Here is a 13209-nt window from a genome sequence, read left to right as displayed (position 1 = left end):
CTGCAATCTTCTGGCGCGCTCTCTCGACTTACTTTGACAAGAGGAACCTACGCATGCGCGTCGCTCAGATGCATATTTTCTGTCTTTCCTCCTGTCGTATGCTATTTTCCTCGGGCTTCCAGGCCTACTGAAAGCATCGGGGTTTTCGTCTGCTTTCTGTTGAATGCGCATGCGCAATACTTCCCTTCTCACTCCTCCTCATCCCTTGCAACCGTACATTTGCTTTAGATATACGCTGGCATATTCAAGTATTTCCAACTGTATATATTTTGAACTAAGCTATAGTTTCTGAACAGAACGTACGAACCCTAATATACAGGAAATAGAACAAAACGGAAATGATTAGTTCAACGCATTTTTGAAGCATGCCGGTTATGTAAATAAGAGTATTAAAATAGTTATGCCTTAATCGTAACTAAATGCATCGTAATTGTAATCTTCATCGTAAAGGAGCTCACAGACACAGGCATAAATTTAAAGCATTCTGTAGAATTACGGTCACCGATCTGGTAGGACAAGAGAGCCACCACTCCCCGTCACTCGCAAAGATTGTGCCAGGGCCCTTCAGTCACTGGCACAAATCTCGGGGACATAAGGGGAACATGTTCCCTACAATCTTGTTCCCCCCAATAATCCGATTTGAGATTGTGATGATGATGATTTCTATCCGACTGCCACAAAGGAAACTGATGTCCTTTGACTTGTTTCATTTTTAAAAAAGAATTGTATTCTTTAATATTTCATTGTCATTAATTATTAGTAGTCTATTTTCAACTATTTGTTTAATTCCTGTAACAATTCCTATAATGCTATTGTGGTAATCATAATTTTGCTCAGATAAGAGTATTGTTGCGCCAAATATAGGCCTGATTGATTTTCTTTCATAGTTTTGGGGAAGTCATTATTTGTATTGTTATAAAACAAATGTCCTAAAATTTTAATGTGGATCATTGTGAGTAGTAGTAATCGCATGACTTGGCCTCACTTTTTGGCCCCTGGGTCCCTGCCTCAGGACCCATGGTCCCTGGCCCAGGGTCAATGACCTAGGGGTACCTAGGACCACCCCCTCTAAATTTTGGCAGGGGTACCTTGGCCCACCCCCTAAATTTTGGCAGGGGTACATAGGACCACCCCCCTTAAATTTTGGAAATTGCCAAATCTAAAAATTTGGTATGGTAGCCTAGGACCATAGTATGTACCTCTATCAGTATTGGGGGTCTATGTCGTTCCCTTTCATGGGTAAAAAATTGCCAAAAATTCAAATTTCGGGGGTTTTTGACCTAATTTATCCTCTTGGATGAGGTGTTATTACCCTATATGGTTATATGCGCGTATACAGGGGTTCATTCCCTTTCATAAGACATGGGTATATTAATGCACCCCTTGAAAAATTTGGGAAGGGTACCTTGGCCCACCCCTTCAGTTTTGGAAATTGCCCAATTTCAACATTGGGTATTATAGTACAGGACCCTAATATGTACTATGATAAATTTGGGTGGTCCACCTCATTCCCTTTTAGGGGTACATAGGACCACCCCCCTTAAATTTTGGAAATTGCCAAATCTAAAAATTTGGTGTGGTAGCCTAGGACCATAGTATGTACCTCTATCAGTATTGGGTGTCTATGTCGTTCCCTTTCATGGGTAAAAAATTGCCAAAAATTTAAATTTCGGGGTTTTTTGACCTAATTTATCCCCTTTGATGAGGTATTATTACCCTATATAGTTATATGGACGTATACAGGGGTCCATTACTTTTCATAACATATGGGTATATTAATGCACCCCTTGAAAAATTTGGGAGGGGTACCTTGGCCCACCCCTTAAATTTTGGAAATTGACCAATTTAAACATTGGGTATTCTAGTACAGGACCCTAATATGTATCATGATAAATTTGGGCGGTCCACCTCGTTTCCTTCCAGGGGCACAAAATTGCCAAAATATAAACGTAAGCAATACGTTATACCACGTGTTTGATTTTTGGTCGATTTTATCCCCTTTGATGAGATGTTATTATCTTATATGGTTATATGGTCATATATAGGGGTCCATTACCTTTCATAAGATATCGGTATATTTGTACACTCCTTTAAAAATTTGGGAGGGGTACTTTGGCCCACCCCTTAAATTTTGGAAATTGCCCAATTTAAACATTTGGTATTATAGTACCGGACCTTAACATGTATTATGATAAATTTGGGTGTTCCACCTCGTTCCCTTTTAGGGGTACAAAATTGTCAAAATATAAACGTAAGCAATACGTTGTACCACGTGTTTGGTCTTTTGGCCCAATTTATCCTCTTGGATGAGGTTCTATTACCTTATATGGTTATATGGTTATGTATAGGGGTCTATTCCTATCATAAGACATAGGTATATTTGTGCACTCCTTTAAAAATTTGGGAGGGGTACTTTGGCCCACCCCTTAAATTTTGGAAATTGCCCAATTTAAACATTTGGTATTATAGTACCGGACCTTAACATGTATTATTATGATAAATTTGGGTGTTCCACCTCGTTCCCTTTTAGGGGTACAAAATTGTCAAAATATAAACGTAAGCAATACGTTGTACCACGTGTTTGGTCTTTTGACCCAATTTATCCTCTTGGATGAGGTTCTATTACCTTATATGGTTATATGGTTATGTATAGGGGTCTATTTCCTATCATAAGACATAGGTACATTTGTGCACTCCTTTAAAATTTTTGGGAGGGGTACTTTGGCCCACCCCTTAAATTTTGGAAATTGCCCAATTTAAACATTTGGTATTATAGTACCGGACCTTAACATGTATTATTATGATAAATTTGGGTGTTCCACCTCGTTCCCTTTTAGGGGGTACAAAATTGTCAAAATATAAACGTAAGCAATACGTTGTACCACGTGTTTGGTCTTTTGGCCCAATTTATCCTCTTGGATGAGGTTCTATTACCTTATATGGTTATATGGTTATGTATAGGGGTCTATTCCCTATCATAAGACATAGGTACATTTGTGCACTCTTTAAATTTTTTTGGGAGGGGTACTTTGGCCCACCCCTTAAATTTTGGAAATTGCTCATTTTATATATTTGGTATTATAGTACTGGACCCTAACATGTATTATGATAAATTTGGGTAGTTCACCTTGTTCTCTTTTATGCGTAAAAAAAAATTGCCAAATTTTACTACAACCACATGTTTGGTATTTTGGTTCACCCCTTGGATGAGGTCCTATTACCTTATATTATTATATGGTTATGTATATTGGTTCATTCCCTATTATAAGACAAGGGTATATTGATGCACCCTTTAAAAAATTTGGGAGGGGTATCTTGACTCATCCACTCAGTTTTAGAAATTGATTAATATAAGCATTTGGTATCTTCGTACAGGTCTTCAATATGTACCACTATAAATTTGGATGGTCCACATCGTTCCCTTTCATGGGTAAAGAACTACCAAAAATCAAATTTCGGATGTTATTGACCCCTATTTAATACGTTATATGGTTTATTACCTCTATATGTTTATGTTCTCTTTTAAATTTGGGAATTATCAAATAACAAAATTCGGTAAACGTTTTCTAGGACCCATTGGTATTCCTCTTATGGCCAAATATTCAAAATTTAAAGGTTATTGACCGGCTTTATTATTGAATAAGTACAGGATTTATTACTTTTTCATAAGACACAGGTGTATTTGTGTACCAATCTTAAATTTTGGGAGGGGTACATTTCTTATTGTCATATCAATAATTGGTAATTGTTCTTTGGGTAAATCATTGTGATCACGTGATCAGTTATTGACCTATGATGGGATTAGGAGTCCAGGACATTGGTACATTTAAACTTTGTAGGATAATTTGAGAATGCGTCATTGGTATTGATTATTCCCCGCCAAATATAAACGTAAGCAATACGATGTACCACGTGATTGACCTTGATGAGGTAGTGTACAGGGATACATAGCTATCCTTATTGAATCTTATGACTCATAGTCTTAAGGGAATACATGCTACAACACTGGCAAAGTTATTGTTAATGCAATTTCATTGGTTGATCACTATCTTTCGTGCAATCTGATTGGTTGCTGATTTTCAAATCTTTGCTGTATTCAGTTTTAAGTTTTGTTGTTTGAAAATTTTTTGTTTCGAAATTTTTTGTTTGAAACTTTGGTTTGAAATTTTTTCGTTTGAAATTTTTAGTTTGAAAATTTTGTTTCTAGTTTTGTTTAAAAAAATTTTGTTTGAAATTTTTGTTTCAAATTTTTTTTGTTTAAAAGTTTTTTGTTTTGAAATTTTTTGTTTGAAAATTTTTTTGTTTGAAATTTTTTTTGTTGCAAAATTTTGTTTGAAAATTTTTTGTTCGAAATTTTTTGTTTTGAAATTTTTCGTTTCCAAATTTTTTTGTTTAAATTCTTTTTGTTTCGAAAGTTTTGTTTGAAATTTTTTGTTTGAAACTTTGGTTTGACATTTTTAAAAGTTTGTGCACTCGTTAGTAAAGAACCGGAACTGTTTAGAACAAAAACCTTTGACAACATTGTGGTGCAATAGTACACGTCAGAACCTGGGGTTGTACTTGAAATGAAAAAACACAATTCATTGAAATGGATCATTTTATTACACTCCACATACATCCATACCAGATAGTGGTTCTGGATATTGTCGATACAATGTATTTTGAACTTCTTGCACTAGTTTGTCTTTAGCATATAATTTTAATTCCAATTGAAGTCTTTTAAGGTCTAATGCAATATCAATTGGTGGAAACTCAATGTCCATTTGATCACAAATAAACTGTTTATCAATACAGGTATGCACCCACGAACGATGTTGACAACCATCACAATATCTAGATACATGTTGTACAATATGCATAACACATTTTTCAAAATAGTACTTTTTTAGGAATATACTAGTTTTGTGCACACTTCCACTGCATGTTTCACACACTGAAATACGCTGATGAATTTGTTCCATTCCTTTTGTGTTAGATACACCATGTTGCGAGGGACATGGAATGTACTCTTTTTACGTAACAGCACCATCTTCTCTTCGAGGACTGTACGCAGCACCACTTTATGATTTGAGCCTAATGATTTGACTATGGTCACATTTAGCTCATCATGAAAATAATCGTTCATTTGGTCGATTCGTGAACATAATATTTGCCATTCTTCACAGGTCATTTGTACACCAAATTGTTCTGCTTTGCCCAATCGAATCACAGGTTCAAATGTTCTAGCACTGATACCAATCATCACATGTTTTGTTTGAAATATATTTATTGGATAATAGCTTGCGAAGATGAACTCTTTATCGTTAGAAGTACACATCTTTCCTCCTGAAAAGCACTTGCTCAAATGATTTCACGGTATTGGTTGATTTATAGTTATTGCTGACGTCATTGGAAAGGAATGTGCTGACATTTGAATTCATGATTTCATCACAGTTGCTGACGTCATGCCGACCAACCAAATTCATACAACTACAGCTGACGTCATTAGAAAGAAATGTGCTGATTCATGATTTCATCACAATGGCTGACGAATTTGGCTGTGTACTAAATTCAAGTTGATGACTTCGACCCAAGAATCCTTTGTAACATAAAGATACAGATCCAGTATTTAAGAAACGCAGCAGTTCTTCTTGTTTTGATGCTTCCATGGGTAAATATCTTGCTGGTAAAATTATATTCTTATCATTTTCAAGCTTCACTACGATTCTTAATCCAAACTTTGTAGGGATCATTTGGCTAGCTAAGATTCTATAAGGTACATTCTGTTGTAAATCAGTAATCTTGGTAAATGATTTCATCACATCACGTGTGTTTAGAAACTGCAGACAAGTAGCCATGATGACGTTATCATGAATACTAACTCGAACGATGATGCAAAACTGATGACGTTGCATTATCATGTTCTGACGTGCACCACAATGTTGCCAGAGGTTTTAGTTCTAACAGTTCCGGTTCTTTACTAACGAGTGCACAAACTTTTAAAATGTCAAAAAAAAGTTTCAAACAAAAAATTTCAAACAAAACTTTCGAAACAAAAAGAATTTAAACAAAAAAATTTGGAAACGAAAAATTTCAAAACAAAAAATTTCGAACAAAAAATTTTCAAACAAAATTTTGCAACAAAAAAATTTCAAACAAAAAAATTTTCAAACAAAAAATTTCAAAACAAAAAATTTTTAAACAAAAAAAAATTTGAAACAAAAATTTCAAACAAAAATTTTTTTAAACAAAACTAGAAACAAAATTTTCAAACTAAAAATTTCAAACGAAAAAATTTCAAACCAAAGTTTCAAACAAAAAATTTCGAAACAAAAAATTTTCAAACAAAACTTAAAACTGAATACAGCAAAGATTTGAAAATCAGCAACCAATCAGATTGCACGAAAGATAGTGATCAACCAATGAAATTGCATTAACAATAACTTTGCCAGTGTTGTAGCATGTATTCCCTTAAGACTATGAGTCATAAGATTCAATAAGGATAGCTATGTATCCCTGTACACTACCTCATCAAGGTCAATCACGTGGTACATCGTATTGCTTACGTTTATATTTGGCGGGGAATAATCAATACCAATGACGCATTCTCAAATTATCCTACAAAGTTTAAATGTACCAATGTCCTGGACTCCTAATCCCATCATAGGTCAATAACTGATCACGTGATCACAATGATTTACCCAAAGAACAATTACCAATTATTGATATGACAATAAGAAATGTACCCCTCCCAAAATTTAAGATTGGTACACAAATACACCTGTGTCTTATGAAAAAGTAATAAATCCTGTACTTATTCAATAATAAAGCCGGTCAATAACCTTTAAATTTTGAATATTTGGCCATAAGAGGAATACCAATGGGTCCTAGAAAACGTTTACCGAATTTTGTTATTTGATAATTCCCAAATTTAAAAGAGAACATAAACATATAGAGGTAATAAACCATATAACGTATTAAATAGGGGTCAATAACATCCGAAATTTGATTTTTGGTAGTTCTTTACCCATGAAAGGGAACGATGTGGACCATCCAAATTTATAGTGGTACATATTGAAGACCTGTACGAAGATACCAAATGCTTATATTAATCAATTTCTAAAACTGAGTGGATGAGTCAAGATACCCCTCCCAAATTTTTTTAAAGGGTGCATCAATATACCCTTGTCTTATAATAGGGAATGAACCAATATACATAACCATATAATAATATAAGGTAATAGGACCTCATCCAAGGGGTGAACCAAAATACCAAACACGTGGTTGTAGTAAAATTTGGCAATTTTTTTTACGCATAAAAGAGAACAAGGTGAACTACCCAAATTTATCATAATACATGTTAGGGTCCAGTACTATAATACCAAATATATAAAATGAGCAATTTCCAAAATTTAAGGGGTGGGCCAAAGTACCCCTCCCAAAAAAATTTAAAGAGTGCACAAATGTACCTATGTCTTATGATAGGGAATAGACCCCTATACATAACCATATAACCATATAAGGTAATAGAACCTCATCCAAGAGGATAAATTGGGCCAAAAGACCAAACACGTGGTACAACGTATTGCTTACGTTTATATTTTGACAATTTTGTACCCCCTAAAAGGGAACGAGGTGGAACACCCAAATTTATCATAATAATACATGTTAAGGTCCGGTACTATAATACCAAATGTTTAAATTGGGCAATTTCCAAAATTTAAGGGGTGGGCCAAAGTACCCCTCCCAAAAATTTTAAAGGAGTGCACAAATGTACCTATGTCTTATGATAGGAAATAGACCCCTATACATAACCATATAACCATATAAGGTAATAGAACCTCATCCAAGAGGATAAATTGGGTCAAAAGACCAAACACGTGGTACAACGTATTGCTTACGTTTATATTTTGACAATTTTGTACCCCTAAAAGGGAACGAGGTGGAACACCCAAATTTATCATAATAATACATGTTAAGGTCCGGTACTATAATACCAAATGTTTAAATTGGGCAATTTCCAAAATTTAAGGGGTGGGCCAAAGTACCCCTCCCAAATTTTTAAAGGAGTGCACAAATGTACCTATGTCTTATGATAGGAATAGACCCCTATACATAACCATATAACCATATAAGGTAATAGAACCTCATCCAAGAGGATAAATTGGGCCAAAAGACCAAACACGTGGTACAACGTATTGCTTACGTTTATATTTTGACAATTTTGTACCCCTAAAAGGGAACGAGGTGGAACACCCAAATTTATCATAATACATGTTAAGGTCCGGTACTATAATACCAAACGTTTAAATTGGGCAATTTCCAAAATTTAAGGGGTGGGCCAAAGTACCCCTCCCAAATTTTTAAAGGAGTGTACAAATATACCGATATCTTATGAAAGGTAATGGACCCCTATATATGACCATATAACCATATAAGATAATAACATCTCATCAAAGGGGATAAAATCGACCAAAAATCAAACACGTGGTATAACGTATTGCTTACGTTTATATTTTGGCAATTTTGTGCCCCTGGAAGGAAACGAGGTGGACCGCCCAAATTTATCATGATACATATTAGGGTCCTGTACTATAATACCCAATGTTTAAATTGGTCAATTTCCAAAATTTAAGGGGTGGGCCAAGGTACCCCTCCCAAATTTTTCAAGGGGTGCATTAATATACCCATATGTTATGAAAAGTAATGGACCCCTGTATACGTCCATATAACTATATAGGGTAATAATACCTCATCAAAGGGGATAAATTAGGTCAAAAAACCCCGAAATTTAAATTTTTGGCAATTTTTTACCCATGAAAGGGAACGACATAGACACCCAATACTGATAGAGGTACATACTATGGTCCTAGGCTACCACACCAAATTTTTAGATTTGGCAATTTCCAAAATTTAAGGGGGGTGGTCCTATGTACCCCTAAAAGGGAATGAGGTGGACCACCCAAATTTATCATAGTACATATTAGGGTCCTGTACTATAATACCCAATGTTGAAATTGGGCAATTTCCAAAACTGAAGGGGTGGGCCAAGGTACCCTTCCCAAATTTTTCAAGGGGTGCATTAATATACCCATGTCTTATGAAAGGGAATGAACCCCTGTATACGCGCATATAACCATATAGGGTAATAACACCTCATCCAAGAGGATAAATTAGGTCAAAAACCCCCGAAATTTGAATTTTTGGCAATTTTTTACCCATGAAAGGGAACGACATAGACCCCCAATACTGATAGAGGTACATACTATGGTCCTAGGCTACCATACCAAATTTTTAGATTTGGCAATTTCCAAAATTTAAGGGGGGTGGTCCTATGTACCCCTGCCAAAATTTAGGGGGTGGGCCAAGGTACCCCTGCCAAAATTTAGAGGGGGTGGTCCTAGGTACCCCTAGGTCATTGACCCTGGGCCAGGGACCATGGGTCCTGAGGCAGGGACCCAGGGGCCAAAAAGTGAGGCCAAGTCATGCGATTACTACTTTGTGGATGCGTAAGTAGAAACATGTCAATTATTATTATGCATATATTCAAATTTCAGAATGTGCTCACGGCACTGAGTTGTAATAATGATATATACCACTATTTCATCTACATCATTTGGTATATAATATACGAGTACAACAGATTTACCTCAGAAATCTGATTCATCTACTGTAATATGAGTCTCTTCTCCCCTCCCCCCACAATAAGCCTTAAAATGTGCCCTCCTGCCGATGTTATAGACAACTCTGCTCCCCTAATCCTCCACAGCATTTTTTTCAACTTCATAAATATTTTGAACATCGTTAAAAAAAAGGAAAGGATTATGGGAACAGTCTTACCCATCCCACGAACATTGAAGACAGATTTGCGCTCTTGACTTCAGTATCTGGATACAGAAACAGGCCCCCAGAGTTGGTTTAAGTGCTTTGTATTTACATCTTCAAATGATATATACACTCAGGCCCATATTCACGAACGGGCGTCTGAGTTCCGGACCCAAGATGACAAATTTCTGGGCGATATATATATATATTGAAAGAACGAGATTGACGTGGGGCCTAGTTTTCTCGTCACAACGGTAGTGGCAAGACGGAGCTGAGACAATTGGTTATTAAATTCTAACGTAATCCACGCATTCGCTTCTCTATGGCCCACTAGACCTCCAATTAGGGGGGCTTCCTCCTAAATTTTGTATAACCCTATATTTCCATTCGGAATAGCTATGTATTGCTGCTTGCAGTAGTACTATATCGTACAAATGACTAACTTTGGCATCCCCCTTTCGGAATATCACGCTACGCTACTGATGACAATTGAAGAAAGAAACAAACGTACAATTTAATTAGGGTGTTTACAGGCACTACTCACATGATACTGTTCCTTGGATTTTATCCGCTTGGATTTTGTCCGCCTTGCCAGAATTTAGCTTGGATTTTGTCCTCTTGGATTTTGACCGCGCCCCGTTCAACATTGGCAAATAGCACCTTGATCTTACCAGTCATGGACACCCTAAATATTGACGGTTCAGGTTTATTAAAGCAAACGCCAAAAGTATAGGACTAGCTCAGGAGAGTAATGCTCCCGGAAGTAGGAACGAAAAACACAGTTCTGATTGGTTGGAGTTATCTATGCCTTGCCACGTTGCATTCAAATAGCAGAATTCAGACGTTTATTGTTGTCGGTCCTCGTGGCCGAGTGGGCTAGCGCTATATGCTAGTAACGAAAATCTCTTTTGGCGTGAGTTCAAACCCGGCCCGAGGAAAGATTTTTTTTTACATTTTTATAACACTTTTTAAATTAAAATAATACGAAAATAATACTCAAAAATGTGATTTACTTACTTTTGTGCAGATAAGTAGTAGGTAGTAGTACGAACGGGTTAGAAGCCCCGCAGGGCTCGTTTTGTTGCCCTTGTACTCCATGATATAAGGCTCGTTTTGTTCCCCTTGTACTAAATGATATAGATTTTGTGACCAACTTAAAACAACTGACTAGGATAGCGCGTAAAACAGCTGGCTAGAGTAGCACGCGAAAAAACGTACTTCCGGGAGTATTACTCTCCCGAGCGGGTCGTAAAAGTATAGGCGGGTTGCGCGCGCACCTTAGAGCTCGCTGTTGTCAACTCTCCCTTGTCATGTGCCACCTTCTTCCCCTCCTGTTGCAGGAGTAAGCAGACGACAGCCGTTTACCTAGCCACAGCTCAAAGCCTGTGTTCTGCCGTAACCAATCTTCAACACTCGCGCGAACCATGAAACCTTGACAGTGACTGAGCAAGACAAATGTAAATGTGGCAAGTGCGTAGGTTGCTAGTTGGCTGTTGCTCTCTCCAGCCACTTTTTGTTGCGCGCGCAAGCCGCCTATATATTTGGAGTTTGCTTTAATATATATATATATATATATATATATATATATATATATATATATATATATATATATATATATATATATATATATATATATATATATATATATATATATATATATATATATATATATATATTTGCCACACTTATGCCTTTCTTATACCAATATTAGTGCGTAGAAAAGCACACACCTTTCATTTTGTTCATAGCTTTACTATAGGAGAGCTGCCTGATTTCTTAGCTTATTCAACTTCTTAACACAATGTGAAAACAAGCGCGTACAATTGACACCACGACTTTACCACAACTACAGGGTCCGTAAATTTAGCAGACGACAGCCTAACAATCTTGAGTGGAACCAGTATATCACGTAGATAATTTCCAACACAATGCAAACTTCCCTGCGTTAGACACTGTCTTATTTTTCACGCATTTCCGCCGAAGTGTCCATTACTGGCGGCGAATTTATCCATATCCATCACTGGAGTGTTTACCTTATACAAAACTACCGAATCGGATAAATACAGTTTTCTAACTTCCCGTAAATCTTAAATATTATATATTAAAATAATAATAATAATAATAATAATAATAATAATAATAATAATAATAATAATAATACAATTAGATAGAAGAAGGTCAACAATACGGGAGGAGAGGACTTGTAGACGGACTTGAGGGACTCATTTTAATATAAGAGATGTTTCCCATTATCTTTTCAATGAAATATTAAATTACACATTTTACAATTTAAAATTTTCTTGAGGACATATGATAACTGGCCAACCTGGACAACCAGAAGTGATTTAAAATTTAAAACAATAAACATTTAATGAAACAAAGATTCAACCAGGAGAATTGATTGATAATAAGGTTGATCCCAATATTTTAACAGAAAGAGAGAAAGAAGAGAGAGAGAATATATATAAACTCTTGTAATATTCCTAAATTAGGTCATATGAGCTTTCTTAACGTATTGTTGTAGTTACATCGTTAGTGTCAACCGTCGGGAAATATGACTACAGCCAGGGGATACCCACAAAGGGATCCACCGGACCCGGACCCTCAAAAATATCTTATTTTTTAAAAAATGATTGTGTTTTGTCTGTACCAGGGAGCACTCATGGGAAGTCCATCCGATTTGGACCGCATGGAATCTGTAACTTGACAGACATGTGTGCATTTCCTTAGTAAAACTATACTTGATTTAACAGTGAAGTTATTATTGATTTATTTCTGAAGAACAAAGAAAAATTTAAGTATTTATATTGACCAATCAATAAGCGAGAATTTCCCTGGATTTTCACGTTTTATCGAAAAATGCCCTCTTTCCCTTTTCTAAATTTACCTACAAAATTTCTCTAGATTAGGGAAATTTCCCTCAAACTACAGACACTGCTTGTCATTGCTGCGATACCCATATAACTTTTACAGCATGAAACTGAAATATCAGGTTATCAGGAACATATTTTTTTCTTTAGCATAACACAAATACACTCCCTTTTCAAAAGCAAAATATAAAAAGTGTTCCTGGGGTGCACAACTTCCGCTACTTGGGAATTATTTATCGTTTACTCGGATCGGATGCAGAAAAACGTCATGTCTGTGTCTTGCAATATTGTACCCCTCCCAACTTTCGGCACCCTTCACAAAAATTTCTGGGTCCGCGCCTAATTGTAGTTTATACCTAATAATAATAATAATAATAATAATAATAATAATAATAATAATAATAATAATAATAATAATAATAATAATAAGAAGAAGAAGAAGAAGAAGAAGAAGAAGAAGAAAAGGGAGGAGGAGGAACAAACGATATTGAATACTGACTTTTGAATGGGTATTATATGCTTGTATGTAGAAAGT

Source organism: Thermobia domestica, chromosome 11 (genome assembly GCF_964235325.1).
Source record: "Thermobia domestica chromosome 11, izTheDome1.hap1.1, whole genome shotgun sequence".
NCBI classification, from domain to species: domain Eukaryota; kingdom Metazoa; phylum Arthropoda; class Insecta; order Zygentoma; family Lepismatidae; genus Thermobia; species Thermobia domestica.
The sequence above is the reverse complement of the archived record's forward strand: the minus strand, read 5'-3'. Positions refer to the sequence as shown.